Raw genomic sequence first — 16,654 nt, 5'->3', positions numbered from 1 at the left:
CTTTACAAATGTCTGCTTGTGTCTGTGTATGTGCGGATGGATATGTGTGTGTGTGTGTGTGTGTGTGTGTGTGTGTGTGTGTGTGTGTGTGTGTGTGTGTGCGCGCGCGAGTGTATACCTGTCCTTTTTTCCCCCTAAGGTAAGTCTTTCCGCTCCCGGGATTGGAATGACTCCTTACCCTCTCCCTTAATACCCACATCCTTTCGTCTTTCCCTCTCCTTCCCTCTTTCCTGATGAAGCAACCGTTTGTTGCGAAAGTTTGAATTTTGTGTGTATGTTTGCATTTGTTTGTGTGTGTCTATCGACATGCCAGCACTTTCGTTTGGTAAGTCTCATCATCTTTGTTTTTAGATATATTTTTCCTGCGTGGAATGTTTCCCTCTATTATATTCATATTACTAAAGTGATAGCTATTTCATGACTAATTACTATGAGAACATAGTTTTCTTAGATGAAAATAACAGTAAGCTTCAAATAGTTTATTTATGATTGTGTGACAAAGATTGCAAATCTGACATTTTTTCAGATTTTGTGCATCAACAAAACTGTTTACAAAGACTAGCAACAGATATGCTTTTGCCTTACTTGCATAAAAATATTTTTATAATGGCACAAGCAAAACTCACTGCATATTTGGCCCTCCTGTCCTTCCCATCCCACTCTTGTAACCTGCCCTGCCCAGTCCCCTCCCGACCTCCTGCAGGCCACGTCATCTGGCGAGGCTTTGCTGCTCGTGCCCACAGAACAGGCAACACAGTGAGCAAGGAACAGCTGTGATAGGTTGATGCCAAGCTGCTACCACTCAGCTCACTGAAATCTCAATTGCAAAGTAATTTTAATAGGGGTGTAGGAGCTCAGTGCAACAATTGGCGTAATCAATAGCTGATGTTGTACACACCCTGCCACAGAGTATGTCTGTGATTGCACAGACTAGTACTACAGCTTTGAGTATTATGTAGTTTAACATTTTTGTGCTGTCTGCTGGCAATATGTGTAACAAAATTTGCCTCAAGCAATACAAAGGGAATATGATATAACTGCAAAAACACGTCAAACAGAATATACTTGGTCAAAGAAGAAAGGCATGATTGTTGGTAGGACAAAATCCGTTAAACAAGGTGGCATAATCACATGAGTAGCAGACTGTTGTTGCTGCTTATTCCTCCTAAACCTTGTGATAACCTCAAAGGACCAACAACCAGTCATCAGGAGAACGTGGCATTTTTATAACATACACTGTATTTACCCATGTGTAAGACAGCTCTGACTGATGGCTTGCCACCCGCGCCCTCCCCACTTTTTTATATAAAAAAGTGGTTCCTTGAGAAAAATTTATTTTTAATATATTCTGACTAACAAAATTGCAAAATGTTTTATTGACATAAAGTATCTGCCTAAAAAGTTAATGTTATACCTATTCTAAAATTGTGCAATGTCACAGATAAGCACAGCAAAAGGCCTCCATTGGAATATTGGAAACACACACACACACACACACACACACACACACACACACACACACACACACTCTCTCTGCAGCTCACACATACAACCAGTGCCTATCTGTGACTCAACATCTCCACTATATGGTGAATAGCAGTCTATCCTTTTTGTAATATTGTCAAACAAAAAGAAATGGTTTACATTAATTTTAATCTTCACTGATTTTTTGCTTACTAGCCTGTCATCTGCATTATCACTGTTCTGAGTAACCATCATCATCATAATTGCACAACTGTGACAGATCTTTGTTGTTACAAATATTTGGCCATTTCTTCCAAATATGTTCTGATTTCTGAGGTAATATAGCAATAATGGCGTGTGACGAGGACCTCCCGGCGGGTAGACCGCTCTCCTGGCCCAAGTCTTTCGATTTGACGCCACTTCGGCGACTTGTGCGTCGATGGGGATGAAATGATGATGATTAGGACAACAGAACACCCAGTCCCTGAGCGGAGAAAATCTCTTACCCAGCCGGGAATCAAACCCGGGCCCTTAGGATTGACAGTCTGTCGCGCCGACCAATCAGCTACCAGGGGCGGACATTTCTGTGGTTGTAGTTACGGAGGGACCTGAGAACACAGCTGTTTTAGTTTCCGGACACGCAACGGATATTGCTTCTATACTGAGGTGAGACTGTTACAATGTCTGTTGTTTGCAAACATATTGTTGCCCGCCGTGCTCTCTCATTGGCTGCGTAGAAACAGCAGCTGACATGCTCTCTTTCGTTACCGACATACCTCACGTTAAGCATCAAAAATTTTGCTCCACAAAACACGTAAGTATGCCGCTGGCCCCTATCTAGACCTTTACTGTCTTGTGCAGAAATGTCTAGTATTGTTGATTATTTATCCAACTTTAAAGTCAGTTCTGTTTCTTGGTCACCATAATCCAGGTCTTACACTCATCTTACACAGGTCTTACACTCCAAACATGTGCTTTTGGAATATTTTTTCTGATTTGTTGGCAGTTAGTTCAGGTGGTCAATATTATCCTCTTATTAAAGGCATTCTTTTCTTGAGCAGCTCTGCTTCCTATTTCGTCTCTCCACCTCCAGTAATCTTGATTCCCAAATAAGTAAACAAGTCAACTTCTTGCAGTAGCTTTTCACATACCTATATTCGAACACTGATTTGTAGTCTTTCCTCACAAACCGTAAACTTTGATTTATGCTCACTTGTTTCAATATTATACTGTTTCCTCACATTACTATCCTTTTATTTAGCTTAGGTTAGAGGTCTTGTTAACTTTAAGGTAAAACAGCTGTTTCATTAAAATCTCTCTTTCCTCATACATTCTCTCTGTCTCGTAATAAAATCTGTTGCTTCAAATATATTGAACAGCTTTAGTAGAATTTTACTGATCTGCTTTATCTGAAACACAATGTTTTTCCATCACAAGACATGTTTCAAGACTTGTATAGTACTTTTCATAGGCTTGATGTTATTTAGTAGTTGGTGTTGTTTACTTTACAAATGTATAGAATGGCGTTGTTTGGTGAAGTATAGATTGGGAGCTCACTGTGTTGTCATTGACTCCCCACAAAGTTTTATATTTACTCCAGAGGTAAAATATGAGCTGCCAGTTATTCAGTTTCTTGGCTTCACAGATAAACTTAAAAACTTGTTCGTAGTAACGGTGTATACAATCAACTTTGTTTTACAATTTTTGCAAGAAATTTGTGTTCGTTGTTGCTAGCTTTTTGCAGCGTCATGTAGGTGTAAACCTGATTGGAATTGCTAGATGACAGTGTTGCAGAGTACAAATAACAAACGTCACAACATAACAAAATATTAGGGTACTTCGAGTTGGTGAGTCTAGTTTTGAAATTAATATTATGCCAAGGAATGCTTTCTTATTTTACATTGCTCATCTGGATAGGATATGGTTAAACAATTTCCCAAAGTGCAATAACTCAGTATTTCCTTTCCAAACAACATGCTGCAGCTCTGCATGTGGTCACTTGATACCCCACTAGGTACAAAAGTCCAAACAGAAATGCAGCAAAATATGTTTGAGTAGAGACGCAAATACAGAGCACAGGCTTCCTACATCATTGCAGCTGCACATGCGCAGTAAAGCCTGTTTCCTGTCACTCTCTGGCAACTGTTAAAACGAACCTATTTCCAACAGGTCACGGGAAAATATTGCAAATGCTCGTTTGAAAAGTATTACAGTAGTGTATATTTGCTGGGCTTTGTAGATCTTTACAAAACAGATTTTTTTGCTGTTCTTCATTCTATAAAGTGCAAGGAAGTTCTTCACTGGTGTGTTAAACCTTTATCATTCAAATGATTGAAGCGTGTCACATCTCCGAGGCAAAGTATTGTCACTTAAAGTGAAAAAACTGTGTTTAACCTGGGAAAGCTGTTTTTATCCAGAAAAAAAGTCTTGAAGCTGTGCCGCAGGGGAGTGTCGTACGACCGTTGCTATACACGATATACATAAATGACCTTGTGGATAACATCGGAAGTTCACTGAGGCCTTTTGCGGATGATGCTGCAGTATATCGAGAGGTTGTAACAATGGAAAATTGTACTGAAATGCAGGAGGATCTGCAACGAATTGACGCATGATGAAGGGAATGGTAATTGAATCTCAATGTAGACAAGTCAATGTGCTGCAAATATATAGAAAGAAAGATCCTTTATCATTTAGCTACAATATAGCAGGTCAGTAACTGGAAGCAGTTAATTTCACAAATTATCTGGGAGTAGGCATTAGGAGTGTTTTAAAATGGAATGATCATATAAAGTTGATCATCGGTAAAGCAGATGCCAGACTGAGATGCTTTGGAAGAATCCTAAGGAAATGCAATCCGAAAACAAAGGAAGTAGGTTACAGTACACTTGTTCGCCCACTGCTTGAATATTGCTCGCCAAGTGTGGGATCCGTACCAGATAGGGTTGACAGAAGAGATAGTGAAGATACAACAGAGAGTAGCGCACTTCGTTACAGGATCATTTAGTAATCAGGAAAGAGTTACGGAGATGATAGATAAACTCCAGTGGAAGACCCTGCAGGAGAGACGCTCAGTAGCTCGGTACGGGCTTTTGTCGAAGTTTTGAGAACATACCTTCACCGAGGAGTCGAGCAGTATATTGCTCCCTCCTACGTATATCTCGTGAAGAGACAATGAGGATAAAATCAGAGAGATTAGAGCCCACACAGAGGCATACCGACAATCTTTCTTTCCACGAACAATACGAGACTGGAGTAGAAGGGAGAACCGATAGAGGTACTCAAGGTACCCTCTGCCACACACCGTCAGGTGGCTTGCGGAGTATGGATGTAGATGTAGAAATCTGGGAAGAATAAGTCCCACCACCTGCAAATGCACTCTGGACAAAGATTTGCTAAATGATTTCTTATTTCAGGATCATCCACAATGGGACAAGTTCAGGAGACATCATCCGTCAACCTGGGTTCCCTGTTGGGGACGGTGCCACGGTGACTCTAGTGGTGGGTGACACACATCAGACAGTGCCTCGTGCCGTCCTGCGGCTGTGTTCCAGTACGACGCACTGGTGGGCGGCTGGAGCCAGGTGACAATCCCCATGTTGGAGGACCCGGTACTGCACCAGCCGCTGGCTTACCTGTTTACTCTCCAGGCCTCCCAGCTGCCAAACACGGCTTCCCAGTGTTTGGTCATTGCTAATAAGTGTGGGGTATCTGCCCTGAAGGAGTAGTGTGAGAGGCAGTCGGCTGTGAGGACAGTGGCAGCCACAGCTGTTCTTGCAGTTATGCACTCCTATGTCAGTCTCAGGCCGGCAACCATCTCCTCAGTCTCTGCGAAGGCCACACAGGGCTGGATGAATGTGAAGCTTTACCAGCCTCAACATTTGATTGCAGTGAGACGGCTGCCATTTGATCCAACAGAGACAACCAGGTAAGCAAAAGCAAGCCCCTTGTGTGTTGCCCAGTGCTATATGTATCTGTTTCCAATCCTTTACTGTTTGCTTCTGAGTTTCCTTAGATTCATGTAAGATACTGATTGACTTCTCATAGCAGTTTCTTCAAGTCTTCATTATATTGAACTGTTTCTTTTCAGATAAGTAAGGTAACAAAACAATGAAAGAGTCAAGTTATGCATAGCACATAAATTGTTTTGACCTCATTTACAGTCAATCGATCTGTTAAACTGTGTACGAGGGTAATCCCAAAAGTAAGGTCTTCTATTTTTTTTATAAGTACAGAACTCTGTTTGTGTGACTGTTGGTCACACTGTTATGAAGAGTGCTTCACGCGCTGTATGTAAACATGCGCACGCCGCACTGAAGCGCTCAGTTATGGCTTGGCAGCCGTTGAGAATGGAGCTCCCGTTGGATTTTACCGCCAAGTGCGAATTGCGCGCAGTTATTCGGTTTTTGAACGCAAAGGGCACTGCATCGATTGAAATCCGTTGCCAATTGACGGAAGTGTATAGTGAGTTGTGCACAAAAGTCAAGAATGTTCGTAAGTGGTGTAGAAAGTTTGCAGCTGGTCGGACCGAAATTCACGATGAACGAAGGAGCGGGAGACAGTCAGTTTCTGAGGAGACAGTGTTGAAGGTTGAACAAAGCATGCGTGAAGATCAGCGGATCAACCTGAATGATCTCTGCACATTGGTTCCTGAGGTTTCCCGAAGCACCGATCACAGAATTTTACCGGAAGGCGTGCACAAGATGGGTGCCATGCGTGCTGTCTGAGGACCACATGCGGCAACGAGTTGATGCTTCCCGCGCATTTCTTCACTGCCTTGCATCCGAACAGGACAACTTTCTGGGCTCAATTGTCACGTGTGACAAAACCTGGGCATACCACTTTACACCTGAGAGCAAGCAACAATCACACTTGTTCATAACTTTCTGAACCGCATGGCAGCGAGCTAGTATGACATGGGCATACAAAAACTGCCACAGCGTCTACAAAAACGCATAGATAGAATTGGTGATTATGTCGAAAAATAGCTAAATGTTCAAGCTGTAAACTGATTAAAACCATTGTAGAAATAAACAGGTCTATAAACTTACAAAAAAAATAGGCGACCTTACTTTTGAGATTACCCTCGTATGTTGCAAGAAGTTGTTATATGTAGAGTATCTGTAATTTCATCTTTATACAGGATGGTTGTGGGACTTCAGTTTTTTAATATAAAATGTCAAATCGAGATGTACATTAAGCCATCTATGTTTCCAATTCCATTTTATTTTGTTTCTGCCAACAACAACCAGTTTTGCCATTACACTACACTATCTTCAAGCCTCCTGACCGATTTGTACCTTGCAAGTGGTAAACAAAAGGACTGTGTTGTTGAAAAGAAATCTAGAGTTACCAGGGACTGTGTGCTGGCCCCTGTTTCGATTGTACAGGAGGTGGGATTCCTCTTAAAAACTGTTCATGGGCCTGAAGATGGTGTAGTGTAATGCCAAAACTGGTTGAAAAATAAAATAAAATTGTAAATATAGATGGCTAAAAATGTTTCTGATTTGACATTTTACAAGTTACATGGGCTGTAGACTCGGCAGGTGGACATAATGGTGTGTATAGTTTCCAGCCAATGCACACGTCTTTCTTTTCTCCTGTGCGGTACAGTTCACTGTAAACCTATTTATGCATAGTAGTTTTTAGACAATGGAGAAAAGAGCAGGATTTGATCACAAAATCCATAGTTTTATTATAGCAGATGTAGATTTAAACTATTGCATAGTCATCTTCATCGCATATAACAGGTGACATTAGTCCAAAGTGTCTCGTAGTAAACAATATTGGTTGATGTAGAGTGTGCGGGAGTTAAACATTAACTGATCTGTTGTAATAAAATGACAGTTTGCTATCAAATGTTGTTCTTTCCCCCATTTACTGTGTTCAGCGATCATCTCGCAACCATAATTTGTAGGATTCCAGTATAATTAAACTAGCTTTTATTGTTGTTCATTGTCTCTGCTGCTGCTGACATTGAGATGCCTATAAATGGAGTCAGGTTGCATAAAGAGGAGGTTAACATGAGGAGCAAAAGTGTCATTCATTAACAGGACAGGGAATGCTGTAGCATGCTGCAGTAGATGATTCAAGGAAGGCAACAATGTATTTGAAACTTCGTATTTATTTATTTATTTCTTGTTCTGTAGATCCAGTTAGTGAGTCAATCACAAGGATATGGAACGTGTCAAATTGTACAGGTTTCAATTTAAACTTACAATAGATACAAAGGCAATTCAATGCCAAATTGTACATAGTTTAAGTAAGACATACTATAAATACAGTAATAGATACAATGTCAGCTAGATAACATAACAACCATTTAACAGAAAAAGGAGTTTCGAATAAAGGTTAAAGATAAGAGCACAAAGTTAAATCAGATACTAGGCCTACAAGAGTAAATACAGGTACAGCCAATTTGTTGTTGCAAAAAGTGTGCTAATGGTCAAATGCACAATAAAATCAATTGAACTACTTCTAGACACAGTAACTTTAGTGATGGTATACATTTTCTTTCAGATTTTCATCCACAGTATAAAAAGATTTCTCTGTCAGGTAATCTTCGAGAACTTGTTTAAATTTTGGCAGTTCCGTACGAACACATTTGATATGTAGTGGTAGAGCATTGAACAGCTTTATGCTGGAGTAGTAAGCTCCTTTTTGTACCAGAGTGAGACGTTTCATTTCGAAATGTAGATTGTTTTTGTTTCAGGTGTTATAGCCATGGAATTTACTGTTGTCTTGGTAGATAGAATAATTTTTGCACACAAAGGTCAGCAAGGAAAAAATATACTGTGAGGCAGTTGTTAGGATACCTATCTTCCGAAACAAGTGCCTGCAAGAGTGTCTTTGATGGACCCCACACATTATTCTGATTGCTTTTTTTTGGATGGTGAAAACTTTTTTTGGAAGTGGTTGGTTCCCCCAGAATATGATAGCATATGACATCAATGTGTGGAAGTAGCCAAAGTAGGCAACCTTAATGGTGTCAACTTCAGCCACTGAAGAAATTACCCGTAATGCAAATGTTGCCGAGCTAAGTTTTTTTTACATAGATGAAGAATGTGAACTGACCAATTACATTTACTGTTTATGTAAGCACCCAGGAATTTTGTATCTTCAACTTTCTGTATTGGTTGATATCTACATTTTCTGTTAATTTCATCGAGATCACTTTGTGATGTATGGAACCTCATATAATGAGTTTTATCTGCATTGAGTGAGAGACCATTTGAGGTGAAACAATTTAAGATGTCATTAAAAACAGTATTTGTAGTTTGTTCAAGATCATGATTGATCAAATCGTCAATTAGAATTGTAGTATCATCGGCAAACAGGGTAAATTTGCTGTTTGTCTCAGAACAAAGAGGAAGATCATTAATAAAGATGAGGAAAAGCAGTGGGCCCAAAACAGAGCCTTGAGGCACACCACACGTTATCGTGCCCCACTCAGATGTGGCAGGTCCTCCAGAAGAGCCATTTAGCATTACAGTCTGCTTCCGATCCTGTAGATATGATTGTAGCCACAAGCAAACAGTACCGCCTAAACCATAGTATTCTGCCTTTTTCAAAAGAATTTGGTGGTTTACACAGTCAAAGGCTTTCGTAAAATCACAAAAAATACCCACTGGAGACATTTTTTTGTTAATGGCTTCCAAAACTTGGTTGCTGAAAGAGAATATTGCCTGTTCAGTACAAAGACCGGCACGAAAACCAAACTGATTTTTGCTTAAGATACCGTGGAACTTGAGATGGTCTACAATCCTCCTGTGCAAGAGTTTTTCTAGAATTTTCGAGAAGGTAGTTAATAGGGATATTGGGCGATAGTTTGTAACAATGCTTTTATCACCTTTTTTAAAGAGAGGAATCACTACAGCCAACTTAAGTCTGTCAGGGACAATCCCTTCTTGCAGGGATGTATTGTATATGTTGCGTAAGACTGGACTAACAAATTTATAACAGTGTTTCAGTATTTTACTAGAAATATTGTCCACACCAGCAGAATTTTTATTTTTTAATGATCTAATCACTCTTATGACTTCACTTACAGTAACTGGAGGTAAAGATAACTGTGGGATTCTGTTGCTAATAGCTTTCTGTAGGAGGGACAATGATTCTTCCATAAGAACCATTACAGCCTGTCTTCTCTGCTGCTCTCAAAAAGTGGTTATTAAATATTTCTGGAACCAACTCAGGTTTCTTTATGATACTGTCCCCTGTTTTAATCTCTTCCTGAGACATGTTCCCTGTTGTCCTGCCAGTTTCCCTCTTTATTACATTCCATATAGTTTTAATTTTATTTTCTGAGCTTTCAATTTCTGATTTTATGCACATACTTTTAGATTTATTTATAACTTCTTGAGAATGAGAATGCTACAGTAAAGTTGGTAGTGTTGTCGTTTCTTTGGATCATTAAAAGTCCTGAGAGAACTGTATGACATCCTCTTTGTTCTAAAAGATGTGATTATCCCTGTAGTGATCCAAGACTTCTTGACATTGCCTATATGACTATTTCTAACTACTTTTTTTGGGAAAGATGGACTCAAATACAGACATGAATTCATTTAAAAATGAATTGTACTTTTTGTTTACATCTGTTCCCCTATAAACTGGGCTCCAATCTATCTCTTAGGCTGTCACTGAATTTTTTAAGGCCCTGTTCATTTATTATCTTAAAAGATTTCCAAGAATGCTCAGAACTGTTGCACATACTGATGTAATTGAGCCTAAGCAATTGATCACCATGATCAGAAAGGCCAAGGATTGGATGTACAGTGATCTCATTCCATTTAGACTTATCTATAAATATATTATCTATCAGACTTTTACTATTAACAGTAACCCTAGTTGGGAAATCTACTATTGCCATTCAGATTATATGACTCCATTAAATGTACTAAATCAGCTTTACTATTGCTCTCATTAGGAAATCAACATTAAAGTCACCCGTAATTATCAAGTTCTTGGACTTTGAGTACAGTATGGATAATAAAGAATCTAAGTGCTTAAGAAATACATTCAAATTCCCTGAGGGAGATCTATCCAGTGCTAACACTACAGCCGTGAAGTAATTTACAGTAATCTCAACACCACATACTTCAATTTGTTGCTCTATAGAATGGCTCTTCAAATCTGGCAGATTAAAACTGTGTGCCAGACTGAGACTCGAACTTGGGACCTTTGCCTTTCGCGGGCAAGTGCTCTACCAACTGAGCTACCCAAGCACAACTCGTGACCCATCTTCACAGCTTCAATTCTGCCAGTATCTCGTCTCCTACCTTCCAAACTTCATAGAAGCTCTTCTGCGAACCTTTCAGAACTAGCACTCCTGGAAGAAACGATATTGCGGAGACATGGAGACATGACTTAGCCACAGCCTGGGGGATGTTTCCAGAATGAGTTTTCCACTCTGCAGAGGAGTGTGCGCTGATATGAACCTTCCTGGCAGATTAAAACTGTGTGCCAGAAGTATTTGAAGTTTCATATTTGTGATGTTGCCATACTGTAAATCCTGACCTGCAGACAGTCACGATTCGTTGTGCCTGCCTCAGTCCTCATTTTGTGTCCTAGCATAGGATAGAGGGAAGAAGGGGTTTATGCGTCAGTCTGCAATTCTTGATCAGTTAGGAGCAAATGCGGAAAGACATTTTTCCAGTGATGAGAGGTAATTGCATTTTTGTCGGCATAAAAGCAATTTTCATTGATTTTACTATCTCTCTACTCATTAATGTCGCATTAAAGTATGTGCACTGTATGTGAAAGGTAATAACTTTGAGTAATGTTTTGCAGCCCTAAGCAGGCCTGGGTCAAAAATTAAACTGTGTAGCTCGTGATGCTTATAATTAATGGACATACAGTTGAGACATTTCCCAAAAATATCCAACATTGACACTCAAAATGTTTCCATCAAATTTGCAGGTGCATATTTCTACCTGTTTCCTAAACTGAAATTTTCACTGAAAGAGAAGCGATGTGACTCGATTGGAGACATCTAGGCAAGTACGGAGAGTGTTCTTAACGCTCTTCAGGAAAAAAATTACGAGCCCATTCGTAAAACTTTCAAATCACACCTCGTATATCTTGATGGAGGAGGACAGATGCTGTTATAAACACAAGACAGCAGCATGGCTGTGTCATACTATCAATTCTTGGCTAAATCCATTCATAAAACTATGATTTATGACCGATTGCAGGTATGCTCTGTAACACAATTAGTTTTCTGCTATTTCTTTTAATAAGTACGGAAGTATATGAAGAATACCATTCGTGAAAGTTACAAAAAATTGGCACTGCATGCAAATTTAGAACTCCAATCTACAATTGGTTGTCGAAATGGAACCAAGAGATATCGAGCGGAAACTGTACATATCAATCGGAGACTTCTTCGGATCTACTAAAAGTGGAAATGATAGAGTGGAGGCCATATCTAGAGTGGGGGTTGCCATCTCTAAAACTCCACTTAATGTGGAATGTGGCCCTATATGCATTCTTCTATAGATTTAACATAGTGACCACTATTCCCTACTTAAAGGGGTAATGTGGCGAGTGCCATCATGAGATCAGATGTTTGTGTTCTGTTTGCTGGACATCTTTTCTAGGCGTCTTAGTGCCCTAGTATCTGTATAAATATCAGGTGGTTGCAGCAGACCATTTTCAATCGGGTTTTTATATCACGTCAAATATATCAGAACAGAGACAGTTTTCAACAATATAAATTAATTTATTAAAACAAGCAACTCACTCGTATTTGGTTGAATACCTTGGCCACTTTTCCTGACAAATAGCACATTGGCCACTTTTTCTGACTGGACACCAAGTTGGCACAAAGAGGCTCATAGATGAAACTGTAGAACCAAAAGATACAGGAAGGAACTACATTTGTAGTGTAAAAGGCATTGTCTAAGACACTGATATTGTTAAAAAGTGCTACTCCATTTAGTGATGTAACAGAATAATATTAGGGTCGTTTCAAAAGTATTGCATAAGGCACATGTATGTCCACTGCAGTGGTGTAGTAAAGTGGAAATTCATATCAATTGTGAGCAAAACTTTGTGTGTTTGCTGGTTCAAGTGGCTGTGTTGTAAGTAAATCAGTTTTAAAATGCAAGCTGAAACAAAGTTAAGTTGGATTACACACAGTGACCGGTGTTCTTCCATCAGAATCGAATCCCTACGTGGAAAGAACTCAATGGAAATCGCATTTCGCCTTTATTTTCTGCAAGGTATCATCAGTGGCCTGGAATATGTACATATGTTAGCTATTTAATTTACATTTTGTCACTGTACCTATAGGTTATAAACATTTCTGGTGGTATTTCCTGTTAAGTAGTAATGTTTTGAACTGTACTTACAGGTTGCGTGGACAATTTCTTACATATTACGCTCCTGTTGCATTTTTGGTGTTGTTCTTCTTCTTATGAATGCCAATTTGCGGTTTTTTCCCCACATTCCACAGCACTATGAACTGAACACTTGTTTCAATGCAATGTTTTGGTTTCTGTTGCCGACTGTCAAATGTTTTTGCCAAAGATTGAATGTTATTGCCAAACTTTCAAGTGTAATTAGTGAAGTATCGCAAAGATGATGTAACTCACCAAACGAAAGTGCTGGCATGTTGATACACACACAAACATACACACACAATTCATGCTTTCGCAACCAATATATATATATTTTTTTTACATCCATAAGTAAAAATTATCAATATACCGTGCTAATACACGCAACTGAGGAAGACAGGACTACAAAAGTTGAAGATAGCAGAAAGTGTGTTTGTAGCGAATAACAGAACTGCTTCAACGTACTGTAATAAAAATGGAGATAGTTTTAGAATAATCCTTTTTTTTCATTAAAGATGCTTATTCAGAACTGGTCAGATTTGTGTATGTGGTGGTTTCCTTAATTTTGATTTTTTTTGTGTATGTGTATGTAGTAAAGAGTAAGAATTTCTCTTTTCTCCAGGAGGCTGTCTGGAGAGGAGAATGGAAGGAAGTTGATGTAGGCAGCTGAAGGAGTGACTTGGCAAACTGTGGACACTGTTTATAGTGAGTGAGTGCAGACATGATAGGACAGGTGGACTGCCCCATGCTACGTAGCAATGAAGGAATACGTGAATGCAGCAATGTCACCAGTGGAGAGCGGAGCTGAGGGGGATGCCGGGACAAGCAGCATACTCTGCACACTGCTGTGAGGAGTGAACACGCAGCACTGGTGCAACTGCAGCTGGCATCCTCTGCTGACACCGAAACCAGGCATGTGGAGGGGAGAACGCTGCTCCACTGCGCGGCACTCAGAGATTGTGTACCTTGGCTACTGTGTTGGTGGGTGCAGGGGCCAACAGATGGCCAGGAATGATTTGAGAGAGACCCCTCTAACAGGGCCCAAGATGAGGACAGATGGCAGCTGATGATTGCAGTACTATCATGAAATGTGCAGTCTGATAAACTTCTGTGGAATAAACGAGAAACACTTTCTCCATCTTTTTAATACTTTTAAAATAAACAATACAAAACTCCTAAAGTCTTTCATTTGTACCCATTGTATTAGGTTGGTTTAATAAGTCTGGTAAAAAAAGGAAAAAATGTTTGTTTCATTAATAACTCACCTTACTTCTCGGCATAGTCTCCTTTGAGGGATGTATACTTGGTCTTGCAAATCCTCCAGCTTTTTCATACCACTGGAAAAAAACACTACTGGCCATTAAAATTGCTACACCACAAAGATGACGTGCTACAGACGCGAAATTCAACTCACAGGAAGAACATGCTGTGATACACAAATGATTAGCTTTTCAGAGCATTCACACAAGGTTGGCACCAGTGGCGACACCTACAACGTGCTGACATGAGGAAAGTTTCCAACCAATTTCTCGTACACAAACAGCAGTTGACCGGCGTTGCCTGGTGAAACGTTGTTGTGATGCCTCGTGTAAGGAGGAGAAATGCGTACCATGACGATTCTGACTTTGATAAAGGTCGGATTGTAACCTATCGCGATTGCGGTTTATCGTATCGCGAAATTGCTGCTGGCGTTGGTCGACATCCAATGACTCTTAGCAAAATATGGAATCGGTGGGTTCAGGAGGGTAATACGGAACGCTGCGCTGGATCCCAACGGCCTCGTATCACTAGCAGTCGAGATGACGGGCATCTTATTCGGATGGCTGTAACGGATCGTACATCCACGTCTCGATCCCTGAGTCAACAGATGGGGACGTTTGCGAGACAACAACCATCTGCACGAACAGTTCAACAATGTTTGCAGCAGCACGGACTATCAGCTCGGGGACTGTGGCTGCGGTTACCCTTGACGCTGCTTCACAGACAGGAGCACCTGCGGGTGTACTCGTCAACGAACCTGGGTGCACGAATGGCAAAACGTCATTTTTTCAGATGAAACCAGGTTCTGTTTACAGCATCATGATGGTCACATCCGTGTTTGGCGACATCGCAGTGATCACACATTGGAAGCGTGTATTTGTCATCGCCATACTGGCGTATCACCTGGCGTGATGGTATGGGGTGCCATTGGTTACACGTCTCGGTCACCTCTTGTGCGCATTGACGGCGCTTTGAACAGTGGACGTTACATTTCAGATGTGTTATGACCTGTGGCTCTACCGTTCATTCGATCCCTGCGAAACCCTACATTTCAGCAGTATAATGCACGACCACATATTGCAGGTCCTGTACGGGCCTTTCTGGATACAGAAAATGTTCGACTGCTGCTCTAGCCAGCACATTCTCCAGATCTCTCACCAATTGAAAACGTCTAGTCAATGGCGGCCGAACAACAGGCTCGTCACAATATGCCAGTCACTACTCTTGATGAACTGTGGTATTGTGTTGAAGCTGAATGGGCAGCTGTACCTATACACGCCATGCAAGCTCTTGTTTGACTCAATGCCCAGGCGTATCGTGGCCATTATTACCCCCTGAGGTGGTTGTTCTGGGTACTGATTTCTCAGTATCTATGCACCCAAATTGCGTGAAAATGTAATCGCATATCAGTTCTAGTATAATATATTTGTCCAATGAATACCCGTTTATCATCTGAATTTCTTCTTGGTGTAGCAATTTTAATGGCCAGTAGTGCAGGTTCTGCCAGCCTCCACAAAATACTCACTGACTCCAAATATCACTGCTTCATTTGATGAATACTTCTTCTCAGCCGACACACACATTCAGTTGAGTTGACTACAGTCTCAGAAATCTCAAGAATTTTTGTTTGGCGCTCTTACATTAACATCTCATATATTTTATCGATAGTTTCCTCTGTGGTGACCTCAGTTGAATGGCCATATCTACATCTACATTTAACTCCGCAAGCCACCTAACGGTGTGTGGCGGAGGGCACTTTACGTGCCAGTGTCGTTACCTCCCTTTTCTGTTCCAGTCGCATATGGTTCGCGGGAAGAACGACTGTCTGAAAACCTCCATGCGCGCTCGAGTCTCTCTAATTTTACATTCATGATCTCCTCGGGAGGTGTAAGTAGGGGGAAACAATATACTCGATACCTCATCCAGAAACACACCCTCTCGAAACCTAGCGAGCAAGCTACATCGCGATGCAGAGCACCTCTCTTGCAGAGTCTGCCACTTGAGTTTGCTAAACATCTCCGTAACGCTATCACACTTACCAAAAAACCGTGTGACGAAATGCGCCGCTCTTCTTTGGATCTTCTCTATCTCCTCCGTCAACCCGATCTGGTACGGATCCCACACTGATGAGCAATACTCAGGTATAGGTCGAACGAGTGTTTTGTAAGCCACCTCCTTTGTTGATGGACTACATTTTCTAAGGACTCTCCCAATGAATCTCAACCTGGCACCCGCCTTACCAACAATTAATTTTATATGATCATTCCACTTCAAATCGTTCCGCACGCACACTGCCAGATATTTTACAGAAGTAACTGCTACCAGTGTTTGTTCTGCTATCATATAATCGTACAATAAAGGATCCTTCTTTCTATGTATTCACAATACATTACATTTGTCTATGTTAAGGGTCAGTTGCCACTCCCTGCACGAAGTGCCTATCTGCTGCAGATCTTCCTGCATTTCGCTACAATTTTCTAATGCTGCAACTTCTCTGTATACTACAGCATCATCCGCGAAAAGCCGCATGGAACTTCCGACACTATCTACTAGATCATTTATATATATTGTGAAAAGCAATGGTCCCATAACAC

General features: G+C 40.7%; 1 long non-coding RNA gene across 1 annotated transcript in view; it reads left to right on the top strand.

Annotated features, from left to right (window-relative positions):
- Window positions 1-13,980, top strand: part of LOC124719091 — a 43,166-nt gene extending 29,186 nt beyond the window's left edge. The window contains exons 5-6 of the long non-coding RNA XR_007005983.1: window positions 4,878-5,389; window positions 13,423-13,980. This is a non-coding gene — a long non-coding RNA (uncharacterized LOC124719091). The remainder of the gene's footprint in view (window positions 1-4,877; window positions 5,390-13,422) is intronic.
- The last annotated feature ends 2,674 nt before the right edge of the window (window positions 13,981-16,654 follow it).

This window comes from Schistocerca piceifrons, chromosome 10, assembly GCF_021461385.2.
Source record: "Schistocerca piceifrons isolate TAMUIC-IGC-003096 chromosome 10, iqSchPice1.1, whole genome shotgun sequence".
In the NCBI taxonomy this organism is placed as follows: Eukaryota; Metazoa; Arthropoda; class Insecta; order Orthoptera; family Acrididae; genus Schistocerca; species Schistocerca piceifrons.
This window is presented reverse-complemented; position numbering and strand designations above follow the sequence as displayed.